Raw genomic sequence first — 23,752 nt, forward strand, 5'->3', positions numbered from 1 at the left:
CAGCTTCTCCGAGCCTTGTGCTCAAAGCTCTCCGTGTTATTAGAAAAGCTGATAGAAGGCTTTCCTTGATAGGACCTGATTGTTTCAGCGTTCGGATTATTTTTTACCAAGAGAAGGAATCACGATTATAGAATATTTGCTTTCTTGCTAAATAGGCAGCATTCTCCTAAGGCTGAGACACCGAATTGCTTTTCTCGTGTACACAACAGCTTATACATAAGGTAAGGTACTAGCCTCAGTGTTTTACTGCAAAGTCCTGAATATTCCAGCACACGTATAATGGCTTCCAAGGCCACACGGGACCCTGAAGCGGCACAGAGAACGTCCATCCACTGGCCGTGGGGGGAAGAAGGGTCTACTTGAGTTTACACTGAGCGCAAGTATTAGAATTCAAGGAAATCCTCAAAACAATTTAATATGTGTACAATATGTCCCCTCCTTTGCATTAGAAGAAAATGCACTTTGCCATATTCCACGCATGAGACCTTTTGAAAAATTGTAAATGTGCTCCTGACATACATCCTTTGAACAATTATGACCAAATCTCTGCTTCGCTTCCTTGAGCCCTGAAGGGAAGTCCTGGTGGTTTCTGGGTGGTGGTCATGACCAGAAGAAGCAGGGAAATGACCAGAATTAGACTAGAACTTTCTACCTGGCTTAATATGGAAGTTTTAACTCAATAACAAGGAAGTTACATTAACCCCAAAAAGACTGCCAACTCCATAAAGTGGGGCTCGTGGCTCGTGGATTCTGACCGCAACCTTGAACTAGGCGTGGACTGAGACAAAAAGGGCTTGGGGTACATGATCTGGTATTTTTGAGAACAGGTTTCTCAGTCTTGAACGGTGTCCTCATCTCTAATAAGACGTCAATGTTGTACGTTCTTCCCGCCGCGGGTGGTCATAAAACCAGATAGAGATATACGCATATTGATGTGGTTTTCGTTCTCCTCCAAGCGAAGGCTCCCTTTGGAGTTTACTGGTTTCCCTCTTTGTCCTTCATCTGTTACTTCTGGGGCCAGTGGTGGGTTAGGACTCATTTGTACGTGCTCCTTGTCATTCTGAGCTCACAGTGAAGGATCTGGAGGGTCCTGGAGTCAGGGTGGGGGGTTCACGCTGGCTCCGCCCGGGCACCTGCTGAACACTGGCAGCACACCCGTTCCTTTCTCATTGGCGAACAGAAGCATTTTTATTACAGAAGCCCTGGTTTCCTCGAGCTCTGAAATGGGAGCTGCCTTCTACCTTCTGTGGAAAACCTTCTCTCGGGGCTCGGTGGCGGGCTCTGTGCTGACGCCCCAGTTCATTGTCCATGGCCCCCCGGCCCTGTGCTGTCACCAGGCCCCCGACAAGGACAGCGAGGCTCACTGTGGGGGCACCGGGGTCCACACCGTGGGGAAACCAGGGTCCGCATGCCTGAGGAGAGAGGCCGCCCATGGCCGAGACCTCTCCGTCAGGAGAGCCTTCGCCCCCAGATGGCCTGCTTCCCTACGCCTAGCTTCTCTTAGTGTGAGCTCTGGACGGGAGTCACCGGTGAGGAGGCCTCTCCCAGGGGCGAGCAGCTCTGTGAGTGAAAATTTAACACAGTGTGACTTCGGGTCAGCTTTACCCGCCATTCCCCTGTTACGTCAAAGGGGGGACCAGCAACTTGGAGGGTCCCCCATCGTTTGAACACTCCCTAGACCTTCCTAGTCTCTTCTGCCCTGGCGCCTCTGCTTTCCACGTGAGAACGTTTCTGCTTTGGACGGATGTCCACAGAAGGGATCTGGTTATAGAAATTCATTCCGAGGTTTCTTGTGTGGGATAAACTAGCTGAGGTTGCAAAGTTTTTTTTTAAAAAAATAGTACCTGGAAAGGAAGCAACTTCCCAAGAAATACCCATATTTTAAACTATTATTAACATGATTGCTTACACATTTGTGAATTCCTCTTCCAACGAAGGAAGGTGCCTCTGAGATCTCTTGTATGTTTCCTGGCCTTTTTCCCAAAGCCATGAAAATGTGTTCAGGAGAATCCAGGTCACCCCTGCTTCCCAGCTGTTACGTGAGAGGCCTTCCCACCGCGGGAGGCGGGGACAGACACGCGTCCGGGCAGCTTCTCAGGGTAAACGTGGAGAACAGTCCTGTGTGTCCTGTACGGAGGGGGCCTATCGGTCAGCTCCGAAAAATTACACGGATAAGGAAACAATTAACATTGTGAGGATGCTATGCTGGGGGGGGGGGGGGGAAGATCTCCAAGGTTCTCACGCCTAGTGTATCCCAGGCTGCTCGACTCTGGATGTACGAATTTGTCTATCCACCCACCCACCCCTCATTTTCCTAAGTAGGGCAGTGACTTAGCGCACCTGGGACCCGGAAAACACACCTTGCTCAGTCGGCAGAGTGGAGTCACAGAGCTTTTCTCTGTCAAAGTGAGAAAGAAAATGCCGAGGTTTTCTGATGCAAGAAGGCAGCCAGGATTTCGGGAGACCCCTTCCGTTCCTAAGTGAGGTTCTGGGAATTTCCCCCTGGAAAGGGACCGTCGGGAAGCTCCGTCGGGAGGGGGATGGGCAGGCAGGGGCCTCGGCCACGTCCGTCCTGGGGCCTCGGGGACACCCGGCGCCCAGCCCGTGGGGAGGCGAGGAGCACGTCTGTGTGCACCTGCACAAGCCGCGAGTCCTCTTTTCCTCCCGCGGGCTCTGATTTCGGCTGAAGAGAAAAGCCACGTGGCTTCAGAGAGCTCCTGCAGGAAACCACGTGAAGGCCACGCCCAAGGACCTTTGTGAACTTCGGGCAGACCCGGGGCCTGGCCCTCAGCAGCGGCCCAGTGCCCCATCATCCCAGCCACGTGCAGCCCCCGGGCCAGCGTCTCTTGGGGAGAACCCGCAGGTGCACCGCCCAAGGTGGGACATGTGAGACCCCGTGTGCCGGACCCCACGCATCCGCTGGTCTGTGGCTTTCCGAGCTTCCCGGGCACGACCCCAGCAAGGCCTGCCTCCGGTGCTGCTTGGTAGGCAATTCGGGCTAAAACAAGGGCATTTCTACAGAGCCGCATCCGAGGTGAGAACGTTGCCCCAGAGACACGGGGGGTACGTACATCACATGTCTGTATTAATTGTGAGTAAGTTAACTTTCTAACTTTACTTAAACTACCTCGTATAAGAAAGAATAATTTTTAAGATAACAGAAGAGCTTAGAAACAGTCGTTTATAATAAAACCCGAATGAAGGATTTTGTTTTTGCCGTCTGTATTTTATTAGGATTGACACTGTAGTGTGTGTGGAGCCCAGAGTATCTGGAACATGTAGGCCGGATGCTAAGGTAGCATTTCCTGTATTGAATCAAATGAATTCCTGGTCGTAACTCGTCTGCTCTCTGCGGCTTATACTAGGACGTGTTTATCCAGCTGCTTTTTATAACTGTAATCTTGAAATATCACCAGAAATACTTCCAGCAACCCTAACTAAAACATGCACTCTTATATAACCGAGTCTAAGGATGTCATTCCAGACGTGATTAAAGCCCTTAATCGGTTGCCTTGTCCTGGTGGGTGAGGGGCCCCCCCACCCAGGGCAGGACATCCCGCACCCAGACCCCCACAGGCCCGGCTTCCCCCTGCTAGAGACCCACCCTCCTGCCGTCCGGCCGTGCAGACGTCACACTCGCTTCCTCGGCCTCTGCGACGGCGTTTGGCAATTTCTTGTGATAAGTCTTGATTTGTACCTGTCTGGTTTAACTTTAACTCATGAGACCCTCAATTTAATGCAGTTCCACGGAGAGTTACTGAGCACTGCCATGGTCCAGAAACTGCCAGACCCTGAGGCTCACGGATGAGTGTCGCGTCCTTCGTCCTCAGGACCCCAGAGGCTAGCGGGAGGGACAGCGGGGTCCTGGGGGCACATTAGAGCAGGTCATGGCGAAGGAGACAGCTCCTTCAGGAGGCCTCGGGGACCCCCGAGGGGCTGGAGGATAGGTAGGCGTTCGTCCGACAGCAGAACACGCAGGACGGCTGGGTAGGAGCCACATTCCTGCTACTCTAATGATCTGGTGACGCTAGGGGACGGGACGATGGCTCCAAGGACCTAGGCCATGGAGCCAGACACTGCCTCACTGCAGAGGGGCAGCAGGTCAAATGTGCCCCGTGCGGGATGGACGGCCCGCTCACCAGCAGAGCAGAGGAGGGTGCCACCCATCGCCTGGGCCACAGATGGGGCTCACACATGGGCATATGCTGGGGACACAGGCGGGGCTCACACATGGGTGGGCCTGGGGACACAGATGGGCCTCACGTGTGGGCAGATGCTGGGGACACAGATGGGGCTCGGGCAGATGCTGGAGACACAGACGGGGCTCACGTGTCGGTGAGCCTGGGGACACAGACGGGGCTCACACGCGGGCGGGTGCTGGGGTCACAGGTGGCACAGAGAGGAAAAAGGGAGGAGGCAAAGACTGCAGGCTCCAAGACAGTCAGGCCAGAGAGAAAATAGTGAAGGTGAGAAAAAAATGTTTGTTTGTTCGTTTGTTTTTCTAAAAAAGAAATGTCTGGTAGGTGACTTTGTGCGTTTCCTCTGCAGCGTGACCTGTGGGCCCTCGTCCAACCACGGCTTCTGCACAAATCAGATTTCCCACGTGGATCTCAGTGGGGGGATGTGTAAGGTGGGCAAGAAGGACCAACGAGAAAGTGCTGTTGGTCCATAACCGGACTGATAACAGAGCAAAGATTTGAAATGCGACATTCCAGGGACACAGGAACCCTCAGTGATGGGACATCACCGGTCACTGTGAGAGGTGAGACCCTCCTCGCTGGCCCTGTGGGAGCCTGAGCGTCCCGCCTGGAACCTTCCAGGAACCCCTGTGCTCCTCAAGACCCGAGTCACTCACACCCGGATGGGTGCACCTCCCGCCCCGTGAGCCCGAGGCCAGGGCCCGAAGGAGGGAAGAAAGGGCGTGTGCCGGGACCGGACCAACCAGGACAGCTTGTGAACTAGAAGGATGTGTAACGTCTGTTAGGCAGCCCCCCACAGTCAAAGACGGGAACTGAAATAGTAAACCACCAACACGATAGGGCTTTAACATGTCACCGTGAGACTGCGAGCCCGTGGGCGTCTAACTGGTGGCCGGGCCTCCCCGGGCTCTGGGCTCATCTCCCGAGTGCGGACTGGACCCGCCTTCACATCCTCAACTAAATTCATATAATTTGGTGTTCAAACTTGGTATGTCAAGGGGAAAAAAGCCGTTTATAATTACATAGGATTTTGTGATTTCACACAGATGTCACTAGGTTTCAGCTTACAGCTTGAAAGCGGGCCTCCCGCCCTCACGGGGCCCGGCGCAGGGAGGAGCCGCTGGGGAGCAGTGGCCGGCTGACAGCCCCACCCCGCACCTCCTGAACCTCACGGCCCCCGTGGCAGAAATCGGGTTCTCGGGACATGAGCTCCAAACCTTATCCGAGGCTTTCATACGTATGGCTGTCCGTAAACATTACAGAAATAAATGGCCACACGACAAGATGCTGAGCTTGGGATCACAGGAATCACAAAGCCCGATTAAAATACCCTGCTAGATTCTATTTAAGTCATTTTGTGATAATTTCCAGGTTTCGGGGAGAACATCTTTGTGGGTGATCTCCTGATACACACACTGCTGACAGCTTACATTGTGCGAACATCCTTCTGTCTCTCTGTAAAGCTTAGACACACAGCTTTGAATGTCTTCCCCCATCTAACTATAAAAGAAATATATTTGTTATAAAAATGGATTACTTACGAATCTGGCAATGCCCCGTAATCACGCTACCGGTGATAAACAACCTCTAACGTGTTCATAAATGCGTGCGGATGTGGATGTCTTCATTCCTCTAGGTAGTTTGCAACGTGCTTGGTACATTTTTTAACTTACTTATTTTGAAAGTATCACATACCTGCTAAAGCTTAAAACATAATCGCAGATCTTAAAAATGATTACATAAAGTAAAACCCCACGCGAAGTTGTGGGTTTCTTTCCCACTTAACGCCCACTTCTGTCCTTACTTTTATGGTCATAGGTCTCTTGTCTTTTTTTATTTTTATCATTCTGCCCCCGGCCTATGCTTCGTCTGTCGCCGGTTTAGTCTGTACTTCTGTTTCGGCACTTCACACAGATGAAATTTAAAATACGTGTTCTTTGGCGGCCGGTTCCTTTAGACGGACACTGTGTCTGTGAGACTAATTTCTGTTACTGCAAACACAGGCCATTCATCCGTTTCGGCGGATCCGTCGCATAATTACTGCACACGGTAATGCTACCACGGGCGGACTTGTTACCCGTCTCTGACCTCACACCCAAGGCTGCTACGAGCCTTCCCGCGTCCCGCACCTGCGGCCCCGGGTGTGCCGCTCCTGGGCCGCACATCCTGGATGACCTCCGGGTCCTAGGGACGCACGTCTTCCGGGGCGGTGGGTGACACCAATCGCCTTTCCACGGGGACTGCAGCCGTCTGCCGCCCAGCAGAGGTGGGGTCCCTGCCCCCATCCTCGCCACCACTGTGCTCATCTTCCCGCTTGAGCTCCCCTCTGTCGGTAGTGGCACCGCCGTCCTGCTCCGTCTACTGGTCCCTGCAGTCTCGTCTCGTCTCTTAGCAGTTCACTGGTCACCTTGTGCTTGCTCCCATTTCATGTATTTATTAGCCATCTGGATTTCCTCCCCTGCAAGGGGCCAGATCAAGTCTCTTGACCACTTTTCTCCGGGTTTTCTTTTTGTTGTTGCTTCTTTATGTATTGTGAACACAAATAAAGAATTTAAATGTTTATAGATTGCCAACCCCCCCCCCCCCCCGCACACGAGGACTAGATCTCTGCCTCTAATCCCTTTGGTTGAAGAGAACTTGTTAGATTTACTACAGTTTGATTTCTCGTTTTCTCTGGGACCAGTCGTACAACGTGTGCTGCACCGAGACCTTGAGAAAATCTTCTGACACCTTCGCGGTTTTGCCCTCACTTAGGTCTAAGATCCACCTCGAATTTAATTTTATAAAGTTTTTCTTTCTTTTTCACCTGAATGCAGTATTCCAGTTCCATTCATTAACAGCGACCCTATTGCCTGACTCTTCTGTGCTGTGATTTTGTCGTGTATGCACTGCCCATATGTGTGAGGTGAGCTCCAGGCTCTAGATCGGCCAGCCGACTATACGTTTGGGTCCGACACGAAGGTGTCTTTATTACTATAGCTTAATAATCGATCCTGATCTGAGGGCAGCAAGCCCTCCTAGTTTGTTACTGACCTTTCGTGCTTCCACGGAAGCCTGAGGACGGGCTTGTTGACCCGCACTTACACACGCCCAGCACTGGATGTGATGGATGGCTGAGGTCACAGACCAGCTTGAGGGAGAATCAGCACTTTTACGAGAGTGTCTTGTAACCTTTGTGTGCGGGCATCTTTCCTTGGGTCAGGTTGTGTTAGTAACACATCTGTTTTTACAACCAGTACAACACATTAAAATATTTCATTTTTATTTTCATGAAGCTGGCATAAAAATGTACACGGATTTTACATATATTATCTTTATATTCAGCAAGACCCCTCTTATTCTCTCTTTAATACACTTTTTGTTTATTAATATTGGGGATATTTTCCACGCCACAAAATATTCTTCTCAAACATCATGGCTCAACCATACTTTATTTGACCAGGCATCTACTGTTGGGATGTTGGATGTGTCTAATAATTACGGAATTTCATAAGGTGAACTCCCTGTACTATAATCAACTTCTGATCGGCATCGGTCTTAAGTTTACATTCTCGCCCAGCATGTAAGGAATTTGGAAGTCAGCACTCCATGCCAACAACAATGAAAAGCCGAACATTTCCCCTTAGATCTGTACGAGCAATGATGTCACAGGTCAAACCACTGCTCCAGAAACTGAGGGAACGACAGAGGCTCACAACTTAGGAGAGCAGGGCCCAGTGCTGGGGTGGAAACCCGGGCTGGGATTGAGGAATTGCTGGAGGCTCTTGGGACAGAACAGAGGTAACATACCCGGGACCCTGACGTAGGAGGTTTGTCCCTCAGACCCTCCCTGGAAGAGAAAACTCCCCTCTGGCTTCCAACAGAGGGAGGGAAGCAGAGCAGATCTGAAATACCGCAGAGTACTGTCCTCCCAACAAGGGCTGTCCTCAGGGGAAACCGGCCAACCAGGGCCTCACCTGCGGGAGGAAGGAAGATACCCCCCTCCAACCCTCCTGGCGCTCCGCCCACAAACAGGGGCAACACTGAACCTGGTCACAGGACTGGAGAACACCGCCCCCCAACACACACCGTAGCACAGCGCCAACCGCCTACAGGGAACGGTTCTTTTCACCCCGTACTTCGCGTCCAGCCATCAGGAAACAATCACAAGGACACTGAAAGACAAAACACACAATTTGAAGACGTAGATGTGGCAGAATATTGGAGTTTTCCAACTGGGATTAAAACACTGTGATTAACACCCTAAGAGCGCTAGTAGATAAGGTAGACACGTGCAAGAACAGATGGGCAATGCAGGCAGACGGTGGAAATCCTAAGAACCAAAATGTATGTCTATGCCGAGGATCAAAAGTGCCATAACAGAAATGAAAAATGCCCTTGATGGGCTCATTAGTACACCTGACACAGAGGAGGGAAAATCTCTGAGCCAGGAGCCTCCAACGCTGAAAAGCAAAGGGAAGAAAGAATGACAGAAACAGAGCAGAACACCCCATATGCATAGTGGGGAAGTCAGAAGAAGGCAGAGAGAAGGAACTGAAGAGTGTTTGAAACAACAGTGGCTAATAATTTCCCTGCAGTAATGTCGGACACCAAACCACACATCCAGGCAGCTCAGAGAACACCAAGGCAGATCAACTGATCTTTCTTTCTGGTACGTTCGTGTGATTTGGTTTCACCGTAAAATCTTAGACTACGTGACATACGGTTTTTATGGTGCAACTTACGTTTGTGGCCCGAGTCTGGTCAGTTTCCCCAAGAGTTGTTTGATCTTTCCCTGCTCTTTTTAACATTAACTTTAATAAAAATCAACTTCTGGCATATATTTATATCTATTTTTGGATCAATCTGTCCACCTAATTATGCTCTTGTACCACATTACTTTAATTTTATGGTTCTCTAACATATTATCAAAATTGGACAAATGAGAACTTTGATTATAGCTCCTTTCATTATGTCTCCTCCTTCAATATTCCGTCTTCCCTGGGAGCAACTGTCTGCCGACGTTTGGTCGAACAGCGTCCCTGCTCTCGGCTTCAGTTTCTATATTTATGTGACAAAAGGACTAATGAAAATAAAGGACCTCTGAGCTTCCTTTCAAGTTTAATATCTTGCTATTGTTCTTTGGGTCTAAGTTCCTAGTGTGGAAAAGTGGTTATTGCATTCGCTGTTCAAGTCAACATGCAAAGGGGGACGTAGCCAAGGGAACCGGATAGCCGGTGGCCTGGGACACATTCTGGCCTTCATCCTGCCCAACAGTGCCACGCTTTGCTTGCTGGGAGAATTTCCACTGAAATAGGAGGAGAAAATGATGGACGATGCGAAAATCTAATTTAATGTTTCTTCGACTAGATGCTTTGCCTGCTGGTTCAATGTTCAAGATGTAAATTTGGGAAATCAGTTTTTTAAAGTGCTTTATTTTCTCCTAAAGTACAACCAAACGTTTACACTATTTCCTGTTGAAACACATGTGCAGTTTTTAAATAACCAGCACATGTGGGCCGAGATGGAAGGCAGAGCTCTAAATGACCCGTTCGAAAGAAGGTGAAGGAAACGTCAAGCCCTTGGGATCGCCCTAAACGCAGGTTTTCACCAGACTGAAATTTCTCTTTCTGGAAGTTGGAACACGAGCTACTGTGTTGTGACGAGATGCAGACTTCAGATTTTTTAGAGTCTTGAAAGACATATTTAAATCTGGGATAAAAAGACCTTGGAGCTTTGACAGGCATTTATCAGGATTAAAGTAATCCAAATGTGTTTGATTCATGCTCCGCAGTCTGGATCCGGGGTTTAAACTGCAGATGTCCGGCGGAAAAAAAGATTCATTTTTCGTATAGTTTATGTTCTGAAGAGCTAACTCTAAAATAATTTCATTTTCAGTGGAATTCAAGTTCTGGGGCAGGAAATGGATACAATACGGCAAGTGGAGGCTGCTGCCTCGTGCAGGGGGAGCAGGGAGGCCTGGCGCGGGCCTGGGCTGGTCCAGCACCGGGAGCCGCACAGCGCCCTGGGTTGCCTCCATCGCAGCACCTGGCACGTTTCCCTCCACTGTTTTGGGGAGATCTTCTTGGGCGATGAGTCATTTCCAACCTGCATGGTTTGCAGGAACGGAGTAAAGAGCGCATCTGCATTGATTTGGGGGGCTGGCGCCACAGTGTGTGGCGAGGACGTTACTTCGGCAGGACGGCGAGGACGTGAAGCGCATCCTCGCCCTGGGGCGACTGGCACATGGCCCCTCATTCCCTGTGTCCCACGGATGGCACAAACCTTCCCAGGAAACTTCGTGGAGGTCGTCCCCAGGGAAGCAGTCTGAGGCTGTCTGTACCAAACTCCCCCTTTTCCTCCACCTTTCTCCCGACCTCCGACCTGAGTCACTCTGCAGACCCCTGCCCGCGTGGCCCCAACCCCCCATGGGCGTCCGACCCCAGTCAGTCTCTTGTACCTCTGACCCCAATTTGGCGTCTGTTTCCGGGGGACGCAGACAGATGCAAAAAAGATGTAAACCAAATATTGTGTTTTTTTAAAGCTGAATCATGTGTTTTCATCACTTTTTCCTGAATTTTATGTTGTATGGCTAACAATATAAAACTTTTTACTCTCCAAACACTGATTAGATACATCATGTAGTTTGCTTTTAGCAATCTTCGATTTCGAGCCCTTGTATGAGATATTAGTCAAAAATCTGTTGGCACTTTAATTATTTCTCTTAAGATTTCATTTTTTAGAACATGTTTAGGTTTTTTTTACCAAAACTGGGAGGGAGGTGCAGAGTTCCCCACACAGCCTCCCCCCCCCCCATCACCCCCACCGGAATGGTGCCTTCGCTACAATCCGTGAACCTGCACTGATAGGTCTAAATCACCCCAAATCCACAGTTGACCTTGAGTTCTCTGGATGTTGTACATTCTGTGGGTTTGGACAAACGTATAATGACATGTGTCCCTCATTATAGTATCACACAGAGTATTTTCAATGTCCTAAAGATCCTCTGTGCTCCGCATAGTCATCTGTCCCCCACCCTTGACCCTCTGACGGCCCTGCCCATAGTTTCGCCTTTGCCAGAGTGTCATGTCTCTCACTGGAGTCACACAGTATGCAGGCTTCTCAGACTGACTTCCTTCGCTTAGTAGTATGCACTGAGGGTTCCTAAGTGTCTTGGAATGGATTTATATGGATCATTTCTTTCTAGCCCTGAATAATATTCTATTGTCTGGATGGACCACAGTTTATCTATCCATCACCTACTGAAGGACTTACTGGTTGCTTCCAAGGTTTGGCATTTCCAAGCAGCACGATTGCTGGATCACGTGGCAAGAGTGTGTTTACTTTTGTAAAGAACCACTCTTTTTCAAAGTGGCTGCACCATTTTGCATCGCTGCTAGCAAAGAATAAGAGTTTCTGCCGCTCCAAATACTCACTAGCATTTGGTGTCAGTGTTGCAGATTTTGGCCAGTTGAATAGGCTTGTAATGTTAGCTCACTATTTCAATTTGTATTTCCCTGATAACGTCGGATATGGACCATCTGTCCGTATGTTATTTCCCATCTGTACATCTTGTTTGGTGACGTGTCTGTTAAGGTTTTATCCCATCTTATAATCAGGTTACTTGTTTTCTTATTGTTGAATTTTGAGAGTTCTGTGTATATTTTGGATAACAGTCCAGTAACAGACACGTCTTTACAAATATTTTCTCTCAGCCTGTGACTTGTCTTTTTGTTCTTCTGATGTTGTCTTTCACAGAGCGTATATTTTTAATTTTAATGAGGTCCAGCTTATCAATTATTTCTTTCATGGATTGTGTCTTTGGTATTTTATCTCAAAAGGCATCACCATACCCGAGGTTATCTAGGCTGACTCATGTTATCTTATGGGAATTTTATAGTTTATGGTTTGCATTCAGGTCTATGATCCATTCTGAGTTAATTTTTGTGAAGAATGTAAGTCTGTGTCTAGGTTCATTTTTCTTGCACGTGAACATCAGGTTGTTCTGACACCATTTGTTAAAAGTTTGTCTCGCTCCATTGCATTGCCTTTGCTCTTTTGTCAAAACTCAATGGACTAAATGGGGGTGTACTGTTGGGAACTCTATTCTGTTCCACCGATCTGCTCATCTATTCTTTTGCCAATACGACACTGTCTGGACAACTCCAGGTTTATGGTGAGTCTTGACTCACCAGTCTCTCAACTTTGTTCTCCTTCAATATTGTGCTGGCCATTGTGGGTCTTATGCCTCTCCATATACACTTCAGAATCAGTTTTCAATATCCACAAAATAACTTGCTAAAGTTTTTACTGGGATTGCATGGAGTCTATGGATCAATTTGAGAAAGCCTGCCATCTTGACCATAGTGAGCATTCCTATCCATGAACATGGAGTAGCTCTCCATTAATTTATTTGTTTTTTGTTTTCTTATTAGACATTTGTAGTTGTTCTCATTTAGATCTTATACATAATTTGTTAGTTTTATACCTAAGTATTTCATTTTGAGGGGGTGCTAATGTAAATGATATTTTTTTTAATTTCAAATTCCATTTGTTCATTGTTGGCAAATGATTTTTATATATTACTCTTGTGTCTTACAAACTTGTTATAGCTGCATATTAGTTTCAAGAGGTTTTTTTTGGGGGGGAGGGGTCAGTTCCTTCAGATTTTCTACATACCAGTACTGTCATCTATAAATACAGTTTTTTTTTCTTTCCCATCCTTGTCTCATACCTGATCTTAGTGGGGAAGCTTTATGTTTCTCGTTGTTAAGTAGGATGTTGGCTGTAGGTTTTTGTAGATAATTCTTTATCAGGTTGAGGATATCCCTCTCTATTTCAAGTTTACAGAAAGCTTTTTATTATAAATGGATCTTGGATTTTGTCAAATGCTTTTTCTGCCTCTGTTGATTTGATCATATGATTTTTCTTCTTTAGTCTGTTGATGTGATGGATTACATTAATTGGTTTCAAATGTTGACCCAGCCTTGTGTATCTTGGATAAATCCCACTTGATCATGATGTATGTTTTTTTATACATTGTTGGATTCGATTGACTAACATTTTGTTGAGAGATTTTAAACCTGTATTCATGAGAAATATTGGTCTGTACTTGTCTCTCCTTATAACGTCTTTGTGTGGCTTTGGTAGTAGGGTAAAACTGGCCTAAGACAGTGAGTTCGAAAGTATTCCCTCTGCTTCTACCTGTGAAAGAGATTGTAGAGAACCATTATTTTTAAATGTTTCAAACTTTAAATAATTTTTAAACAAATATCAAAATAACCTGGAATTGTTTGCTTACCCATTTGAAGACTGTTCGGTTTTGAAACATGGAAAGTCAGTGAGAGGTCACTGAATAGGGTCTCAGGCTCAGAGCCTTCCTCAGAAGCTTGAAATGGGGTGGAGGGTGCTGATGAAAAAGAGAAAAATAAAAGTTACACATTTTAGTGTTAATTCCTCTGAACCTCACTGTTCAAATCCTGATAGAAAAGTATTTCTAGACTATTCTTGAACAAAGAGGTTCCAGCACATTTTGAAAATAATACTTTCTCTTGCAGCATCTTGATTACCCATCCTGACTTTTCAGCTCTAAGAATTCCTTTATTGTTTAAGGTGAATAATAATATACAAAGACTCACGTTATTTGATGGTAGTAATGATTTTCAATGTTGGCTTCAAAGAATATTTGATCTTTTTTTGGAAAAGAAAACTCATATACTTGGGGCTAGAATTTTCATTTCTTTTTTTACATCTTTATTCTTGGCTGAACTCACAGCCTTAAAGAGTAATGCTTATGTGCTTGTGGTTATGCTCTAGGCAATATTTTTTCATATAAATCTACTTTAACCCGCTCATTACTCCCCTCTAAAATTCCTTCCACTTGACTTTTCCAAACCTTCCTCTCATGGCCAGCCACTCTCCCCGTTTCACACTTTTCTAAATTGTGGCTCCATTATTTAAACTGGGTAATGGTCACTTAGCTGAAGACTCATTTGTGTAAAACACATTTAGCAAATATAAACATTTCAGGGAACAGAAAGACTTCAACTCGTACTCTTTCCAGGATGTCTATAAAAATTGTAGGCTCTATCATTTTTTACGACTAACATGTTTTACTGCATAATATCTTCCAGATATTTTTTTTTCATTATACTTTTACTCAATTATTCCATGTCAGTTTTTGTTTCCAAAATGTACATAACTCTTTCTTATACAACCTCAGCACAGGGTAGCTAAATTGCAAAAACAAATCTTCTGTTTACTTTTTACTTGTTTCAGTCAGCAATAAATTTCTCAGAATTTCTCAGACACTAAAACTCACATAAACTCTCTGCATTTAGGTGTTTTCAACAGCAGGAGCTATTTATTACTCAGGAAGTCCCCAATATATTTATATGTTTATGCTGTTTAGAAAAGAAAAAAGAAAAATGTATAGTTGCATTGTCTCTAGGGCATGTAATGGAAGAAATAACTAATATTTAAAATATCTATCACTTTATCACCATTTCAATTATCTGAAAGCTTTAGTTTGGTACCCAAGAATCTGGAAATAATTTAGGATTGCCTCTTAAATGTCTGTATTTTACCTGATTATGTGCATGGGGAGACTGCCAGTAAAGGAGAACAGATGGGGGGTGTCAGGCCAGTGTTAAGCATCAGCAGGTGTAATGCTGTTACAAAGTTGCCAGGGTTTTTTTAAGCAAAGATAATTGATATTTATCCAATAATATTTACTTGGGTGCATACTACTACGTACATGAATGACTCTGTTCTATATCTTCAATTTCACAATATGTTGTTTAACGCCTCAATATTTTATTTTAAATTTGAATAAATTTATAGAAAATAACATAATTTAATATCATCGAATAAATGCCCACATATTCATATGTGATTAGGACTTATAACGTCTGTATTTTTCAGAATGTCAGCGTAAAAGTCTGTAGTGCTTAACTACTGTTTGCTATGTGAATATATGAATGAATGAGCAAAGAAATGAATGAATATGTTCACAAAAGTATGTCTCCAAATGACGTTAATGGAGAATCTGTTGCCAAAAGAATATATGACATATTATAATTCTCTGGAGGCATTGCAAGGTAGAGCCAGAATGTCAGATACAGGATCTGATAAGCTGGATTTGAGAATCACTCTGTGTGACCCACAGCAAGGCATTTATTTATTTATTTTTTATTTTATTTATTTAAATTTTAATTAGGTAACATACAGTACAATATTGGATTCAGGAGTAGAATTCAGTGATTCATCACTTACACATAACACCCAGTGCTCATCCCAACAAGTGCCCACCCATTTAGCCCATCCCCCATGCTCCTCCCTCCATTAACCCTCCATTCGTTCTCTGTCATTAAGAGTTTCTTGTTGTTTATTTCCCTCTCTTCCCTTCCTCCCTTCCCATGTGTTCATCTGTTTTGTTTCTTAAATTCCACATAAGAGTGAAATCATATATTTGCCTTTCTCTAATTGACTGATTTCATTTAGCATAATACATTCTAGCTCCATCCATGTGCTTGCAAATGGCAAGATTTCGTTCTTTTGAATGGCTAAGTAATATCCCAATCCTAAAATTTGTATTGAGCCACGAAAGAACCCAAATAGCTAAAGCAACCCTAAAAAAGAAAAATGAAACTGGAGGCATCATGATTCTGGACCTCAGTCTATATTTCAAAGCTGTAGTCATCAAGACAGTATGGTACTTTCATAGAAACAGACACATAGATCGAAGGAACAGAATAGCAAACCCAGAAATGGACCATTGAATACATGGCCAACTAATCTTTGACAAAGCAGGAAAGAATACCCAATGGAAAAATCCAATATCCAATGGAAGATGTCTCTTCAACAAATGGTGCTGGGAAAACTGGACAGCGACATGCAGACAAATGGACCTGAGGAGCACCTGGGTGGCTCAGTCAGTCTGGTGTCCGACTTAGGCTCAGGTCATGTTCTTATGGTTCGTGGGTTGAGCCCCGTGTCGGGCTCTGTGCTGACAGCTCAAAGCCTGGAGGCTGCTTCCGATTCTGTGTCTCCCTCTCTCTGACCCTCCCCTGTTCATGCTCTGCCTCACTCTCTCTCTCAAAAATAAATACATGTTAGCAAAAATTTTAAAATGAACCTGGACCACTCTCTTACACCATACACAAAAATAAACTCAGAATGGATGAAAGGCCTAAATGTGAGACACAAAACCATCAAAATCCTAGAGGAGAACACAGGCAGCCACCTCTTTGACCTTAGCCAGAGCAACTTCTTACTAGGCTTGTCTCCGGAGGCAAGGGAAACTAAAGCAAACATGGACTATTGGGACCTCATCAAGATAAAAAGCTTCTGCACAGTGAAGGAAACAATCAGCAAAACTAAAGGCAACCAATGAAAGATATTTACAAATGGCATATCAGATAAAGTGTTAGTATCCAAAATCTATAGAGAACTTATCAAACCCACACCCAAAAAATAAACAACATAGTTAAGAAATGAGCAGAAGACATGAATAGACACTATTCCAAAGAAGACATCCAGATGGCCAACAGACGTATGGAAAGATGCTCAGCCTCACTCATCATCAGGGAAATACAAACACAAATACACAAAAAGAGAGAATGCTTTGTAAACTCTAAAGCACAAATCTATGTTGTGTTTTGTTAAATTAAAAATACTGTCAAAATATCTCCCCTACTTTAGACACATGAAAAGATGCTCAACATTACTCATCATCAGGGAAATACAAATGAAAACCACAATGAGATACCACCTCACACCTGTCAGAATGGCTAAAATTAACAACACAAGAAAACAACAGGTGTTGGCAAGGATTCGGAGAAAGAGGAACTCTCCGGCACTGTTGGTGGGAATGCAAACTGGTGCAGCCGGTCTGGAGAACGGTGTGGAGGTTCCTCAGAAGGTCACAAATAGAACTACCTGATGACCCACAACTGTACTACTAAGTATTTATCTAAAGAATACAAAAATGCTGATTTGAAGACGAACATGCACCCCAATGATTATAGCAGCATTTTTTACAATAGCCAAACTACGGAGAGATCCCGAGTGTTCATTGACTGACGAATGGATAAAGATGTGGTCTATATATATAATGGAATATGACAGAGAGATAACAAAGAATGAAAGCTTGCCATTTGTGACAACATGGATGAGCCCAAAAGGCATTAGGCTAAGTGACATAAGTCAGACAGAGAAAGACAAACTGTGTGATTTACTCATACATGGAATTTAAAAACAAAACAAATAAATGAACAAACAAACAAAAAATAGACTCTTGAAAACAGAACAAACTGGCATTTTGCAGAGGGGAGGAGGGTGGAGAAAGGGGTGATGTAGATAAAGGGAATAGATTAAGAGGGTATGAACTTCCAGTGATAAAATAAGTAAGTCACAGGGATGACAAGCCAGGGGGCACCGTCAATAGTTTCATAACAATGTGGGGTGACTGCCCTGGTCGTGACAGGCGCTGAGTGATGGGCCGAACGCTGAATCACTATATTGTACACTATGTGTCTACTAACATAACACTGCGTGTTGATTACGCTTCAATTTTTAAAAAAGAAAAAATACTTCAGTAATTCAAAAAAGGTAACTAGTCTTTATAGTTGTTGGATTAGCTGCAAGAGACTGGCGTTCAGAGACGCAAACGGCTTGACGCTCTAAGAATCTGAATCTCACTTGTCCGTTGACTCAGAAAGTTCCTGCTCCATTTTGTAAGATGCTTTTACCACAGAACGAAAAGATCAGACCACAGAAAGCAGCACCAGGAATCACTTGCTTGGCGTAAACACAGCCAAAATGGTATTGTTCCCACAATGACTTCACTTAGATCTGTTCTTTCCCCCCCCAACCCACAGAAATCGAGAAAAGTCACCAAGTTTCTTATGTAAAGACTGAGAGAAAGAAAAAAAAAAAAGATTCAGAGCAGAGAAGGAAAGAGTCCTTCCCAGAGAGTCACAAAGACCAGCACTTGACAAGGGCCAGTGTCGCCGGCGGAAGGCAGAGGGTTAACGTTAGACGCTGGGCCACAGAGTCTACAGCCTGATGTGGCCCCTCCCGCAAGCCATGCCTGCCCCACATCCCATTTGCCAAAATTCAATACTTTCCCATCTGAATCACTTCACTGCACATAAAACAGGCAAAGGGGCTTAAAATAGTTACACTACAGCCCATCAAATTCTCAGTTCTCACCACCCGCCTAATGTAATTTTCGAAAATCAGCAGCATCTTTTTGTTGTGCGTGGAGGCGGTGTGGTGGGGGTTAGAGGTGGTTCCCATTTCCTTGTAGTCTCCAGGCAGCAAGGTCTGGGTTAGCGTCTGGGATCATTTTGAACGTTCTCAGTGGAGTAAGTGCCCACCGGCCCACCCGCGAATTTCAGGTAGTTTTAGATGAATGAGAAAAATGCAGGGGTTCCAGTCTCCTTGAGTCCCCCACGGATCTCAAAGGGGTGGGAACTGGAAACGAAGGGACAAATTCAGAAGGCGTGTTTGAGCCTGAGCAGTACGGGCGAGCGGTCCCACACTGGGGAACGTGTTCAGTACCGTCACGACTTGGACCTCGTTTTCAGGTCCTGCGTGGCATTAAGCCCCCGTAGGAAAGACTGCTCTGGCTGAGTGACCTAGAAGGGGTCGCGGTGATGACGATGATTTTCAGACAGGGCTCGTCCTTGCTTCTGCCAGTCAATTTTTCTCTGCGGGCTGTGTTTCCAGAACGCAGGGGCAAAGCGTGCCCTTTGGCATCAGTGTCACCGGCTTTCACACGCACAGCCAAGGCCGCATGGATTCCAGGAGGCAACAAGTGTCTCCAAGCATTGATTCGCCAGGCTGAGGCCAGGTGTCATCCTGAAATCCTGTCATTGCCTGGCATTTTCCATCTTATCCCATCGGTTACCAGCTTCTCATGGGACACTTGCCATTTATTTTTAATTAGTTTCTAATCTTTTTTTTTTTTTTAATTTTTTTTTCAACGTTTTTTATTTATTTTTGGGACAGAGAGAGACAGAGCATGAACGGGGGAGGGGCAGAGAGAGAGGGAGACACAGAATCGGAAGCAGGCTCCAGGCTCCGAGCCATCAGCCCAGAGCCCGACGTGGGGCTCGAACTCACGGACCGCGAGATCGTGACCTGGCTGAAGTCAGACGCTTAACCGACTGCGCCACCCAGGCGCCCCTAATCTTTTTTTTTAAAGTAGGCTTCATGCCCAGTGTGGGGCCCAACACAGGGCTTGAACTCATATCCCTGAGATTAAGACCTGAGCCGAGATCGAGAGTCGGAAACCTCACCAACTGAGCCACCCAGGCGCTCCAATTTTTTAAATTTTGAGTTATTTTTATCGACATATACTTACCATACCATGTGATGATAGTGTCCATGCACAATATCTTGGAAACACCATTTAAGTAAATGAGTTTAAATTGAATTCTTGGACAGGGAGGGGCTTCTGGGGGTCCCTGTCCTAAGACAGGTGTTCCCCTGAAAGTGACCTCGCTGGTCTTGGGGTGCAGCATGGACATTTAGTAGGAAACACCAGACCGTCTTCCAGAAGAGAGGTGCCTGCTCCCCACAAGCCTTGCAATGGGGTCCTGGGCCCCAGCCCCGCCGTGATGGCACCACCCATCACCACCTCATTATGGGTTCGGCGTGCCTGTCCCTGGTGACCATCGAGGACACAGACACGTTTTCACCTGTTTATTGGGGTGACCGGAGAACTCGCCCACTTTCACCCTGCATTTTCTATCTCGTATGATTGGTAGTTTTCCTACAACCCCCACACCAGTTCCCGATCGGTTGGTGGGAGACAAACATCTTCTGAGACTTACCTTTTTAACCCTCTTATGGTGGGTTTTCTCTGATGAACGAAGCCAGTGATTCTTATATAAACCAGGGTATCATTTTCCCATTTATCGTTAATATTTTGTAGGTCTGCTTGAAAAAACCCTGCCTACCTCAAGTTCACAGAGATGTTCTGCTAAGCCGTAGATGGACGATCAACCAGAAATTGCAGTTGGGAGAGGATTCGGATAAGGGTCAAATTATGTATTTTCCCTGTGTGTCAGCAGATGACCTACGCTTTGCCTTTTTTAATAAACCAGCACACGAGCATGCACGGGCATGACTCTATGCTTGCTCTGGTCTCTTCTCGTGCAACACCATGCTGCTTTAATGGTCGTACATTTGCAATAAGTCTCGGTAGCAAGCAGCAGGAGTCCTTTCTGGTTTCCCTTGGTCAAGGTTGCCTCCCTTTGCATTTCCACGTGCGTTTTAAAATCATCTGTTTTCACAGAAATAGAGTCTGTATGTTGACTGGGATTGTGTTCAATCTTCAGATCACGACCCTGACACATCCCACCGTGTTGTATTTTTTAATTTCTGTCAGTGATGGTGTGTGTGTGTGTGTGTGTGTGTGTGTTGTACATCTTCCCTAGACTTTTTCCTGCTGAAGTTTTTTATTGTTTCGTAAATATTATCAACATCTAAATTTAATTTCTCTTTTTGTATCTATCTGTGTTTTCACTGTTGTTGGTGTATACAAATGCGATTTATTCCATATGTTGACTTTGTGGTGTTTAATCTTACTAAATTTACTTATAAATGCCAATCACTTATTTTACACTATTTCTGTTTTCTATGTACTCAGTCACGTCCCCAGGGATAGTACCCTAGAATAGTTTTAGCATTTTATATATTTGCCAGTATAAGGGTTGACTGATTGAAACAACCTATTTTCTACCACTTATGGGGAATTTCCAGGCATCACACATATGTGTAGAATATCACTTTCCTCCAGCATTGTGGGCACTTCAGAAATGAGACAGAATGGAGCGGGTACCTTGAAAAACACATCCAAGTGGCTGATAAGAGTCTGGAACCATGTTCAAGGTCGTCAGGGACACTCTAACTCATCCACTACAGGAGCAAATTAAAAACAACAAGGGGCACCTGGGTGACTCTAGATTTCAGTTCAGGTCATGACCTCACAGTGCACGGATTTGAGCCCTGCACTGGGCTCTGTGCCGACAGCGTGGATGGAGACTGCTTGGGATTCTCTCTCTCTCATTCTCTCTGCCTCTCCCATGCTCCCTCTTAAAAAATAAATTAATTTTTTAAAATATTTTAATAAAAACAACACCACCCAAGCTATCAACCCCTGCACTGGGAAAGCCGGGATGGCCCTCCACTCTGACACACCTGGAAAGAAAGTCAGTGCACGCACTTGGCTGCCGTCAGGGTCACCGAAGCAAGACGTAGGCCGACCTGCTGACTCTACCATTTCAACTGCAGGAGCACATACACATGTGAGGCGGGCGGACACCGAGGTGACCCAATGTCACCTCCTACCTCCTGGCGCTGACTCTCTCCTCAAGTGCCCTGAGCTTGTGACTTGCCTCCTACTGTGTCTTTTGTCAGAGGTGACAGATGTCACCGCCTCGGACTGATCATCTACAGCACAGGTAGACGTCACGCACAGTCAGGATACTTCTGCGACTTCGTCCAGCTGAGGTGAGGGCCACATGGCAGGGGTTCCAGGTAGCGTCTGAGGGCCTGTCCCACAACTTCTAGGACCTGTGTGACAACCACCATGCAACCTGGGACACTCTCAGCTCCAGAAAGGTCATGGCCTGCTGGCACCTTGCCCACGGCTCTGGGACCCGCTGAGCAGAGGACCCAGCTGGGCAGAGCCTGACTTGTGACTACAGCAACTATGAGATCATAAATACCTACAATGTCTGTAGGAATTTGTCACACAATGATAGAAAATCAACACAATCCAAAAAAAAAAAAAAAACAACAACAAAAAAAAAACAAAACAAAAACAAGAAAGCCCAGAGCATCTCTCCAACAAAATCGTGCTTATATTTATCTCGGCTTTATTCATAGGATTCCCAAACTAAAAATAGGCCCGATGCCATTAAACAGGACAATGGAAAATGTGGCACATCCACATGACAGGATAGCAGGACCGATAAGAAGCTAATTAAAGTGACAACAGGGCGACACACACACACCGTGTTCAGCGGACGCATCTGGACCACCGATCGCAAACGTGCTGACTTAGTCCGCTTATAAGAAGCAGCAGAAAAGACAAGGCTAGTGGGTGGCTGTAACCGTGGTCACGTCTGGGTGTGAGGAGAGGGTGCTGACCAGGAATGTGATGAGGGACTTTCTGGAGCTGGAACACTCTACATGGTGGCCTGGGTGTCAGTCACGTGGGTATGTAAATATTCAGCGAGCCACACACCCCACCCAGGTGAATTTTATGTCTAGGCTACACGGCAGCTTAAAAACCTTAAAAAACAAAGGAAAATGGGGGAGTGAGCGTGTGGGGAAGGTCGTGTGCTGTCAGGCATTTGCAGACGGCCCGTCAAACAGCCACGGTCTTCTGGTCACACACGAGTGACGTCCTTCTCACAGGATAAGAGACGAGGGGACGCGTCTACAGTTTGAAGAGAACTGCAGGTGTTTGAAGGGGTCCCTGCGGAGAGCTGGGGGATGTCTTGACCAGGGAACACTGACTGGAGTGGAGGGAAGAGCTGGGGCCCATCTGGAGGGGGGACTGTGAGCCCCCAGAGCCCCCGGCCTTCCTGCCGAGAAGAACACTATTTGGGGTTCCCCGGGTTGATTGCACCACAGGACACCTGGCTTCCCTCAGCACCTCCTCTGAACAGACCCACTGCATGTAACGGAGACCAACAGAGGCACCTGGCGCTAAATGGCTTTTTATTTAAAAGCGCGCACTTGAGAAATGATGAAAACCAGATTTTCAGGGGCGACCTTAAAGCGGTGGTGAAATCACACCCCGCCGTGAGCTTTGTGCGTGAGCGCCTGTCCCGGCAGCTGCATTAACGCACGGACTGGCCGGCGGGCGGCTGGGGTTCCCAGCCGGCCCCACCCCCAGAGCTCTAGGTGGCCCACAGAAAGTAACACGACACGTGGGCCTCTCCATCCCCTCTCTGGCGATGACGCACAGCCCTAGAGCGGCTCCCGCTGAACTAAGGCGGTAGCGAGGGACCGGGGTCACGCCGAGTTCTCCACACCCCTAGCTGGAATTTTGACCATCGCCGTGGGCCTTAATAAATATACCGTAGCTATAGAAATATTTGGGAATTGACCAAGAGATCCCAGCTGCCTCTCTTCCAGAACCCTTCATCTCGACCCTAGGTAATCGCTGCATTGCAGACTCGGAAAACTATGTGACCTGCCCTTCAGCAAAGACTCTCCTGGGGCTACAAAAGAGCTGGGCCGTGTGGGCAGGGCCTCCTAGGAGAAAGAGCCGTGCCTGTGGTCAGACTGCCAAGACTGAGATCCCAGCACCATGGCTGCGGTTCTGTCTCGGGGAGTTTTCCGACCCGAGGCCTCGGTCCTCAGACACATAACACGGGGACAAAGTAACTCGGCCTTTCGGGAGCAGACAGCAGGTGGGTCCAAAGGCCCTGGCGACTGCTGGTATGACTGGGCTCTATTTCCAGGAAGAAGCCTTGTTGTAAGAGATAGAAATCGATGTATCTTTAAGAACAAGGGAAGGGGATTTAAAAACAAATCTATAGAATGAC

At 46.3% G+C, this 23,752-nt stretch overlaps 1 long non-coding RNA gene across 1 annotated transcript; it reads right to left on the bottom strand.

The window, feature by feature from the left end:
- Positions 1 to 13,083: 13,083 nt before the first annotated feature.
- LOC122238462 lies at positions 13,084 to 21,836 on the bottom strand. The gene is made up of 3 exons (XR_006217394.1): positions 21,390 to 21,836; positions 13,480 to 13,587; positions 13,084 to 13,382 (listed from the first exon to the last, which is right to left on the bottom strand). It is a non-coding gene; the product is annotated as an uncharacterized LOC122238462 (long non-coding RNA).
- Between the last annotated feature and the right edge of the window lie 1,916 nt (positions 21,837 to 23,752).

The sequence above is a fragment of the Panthera tigris genome, chromosome B2, assembly GCF_018350195.1.
Source record: "Panthera tigris isolate Pti1 chromosome B2, P.tigris_Pti1_mat1.1, whole genome shotgun sequence".
NCBI classification, from domain to species: Eukaryota; Metazoa; Chordata; class Mammalia; order Carnivora; family Felidae; genus Panthera; species Panthera tigris.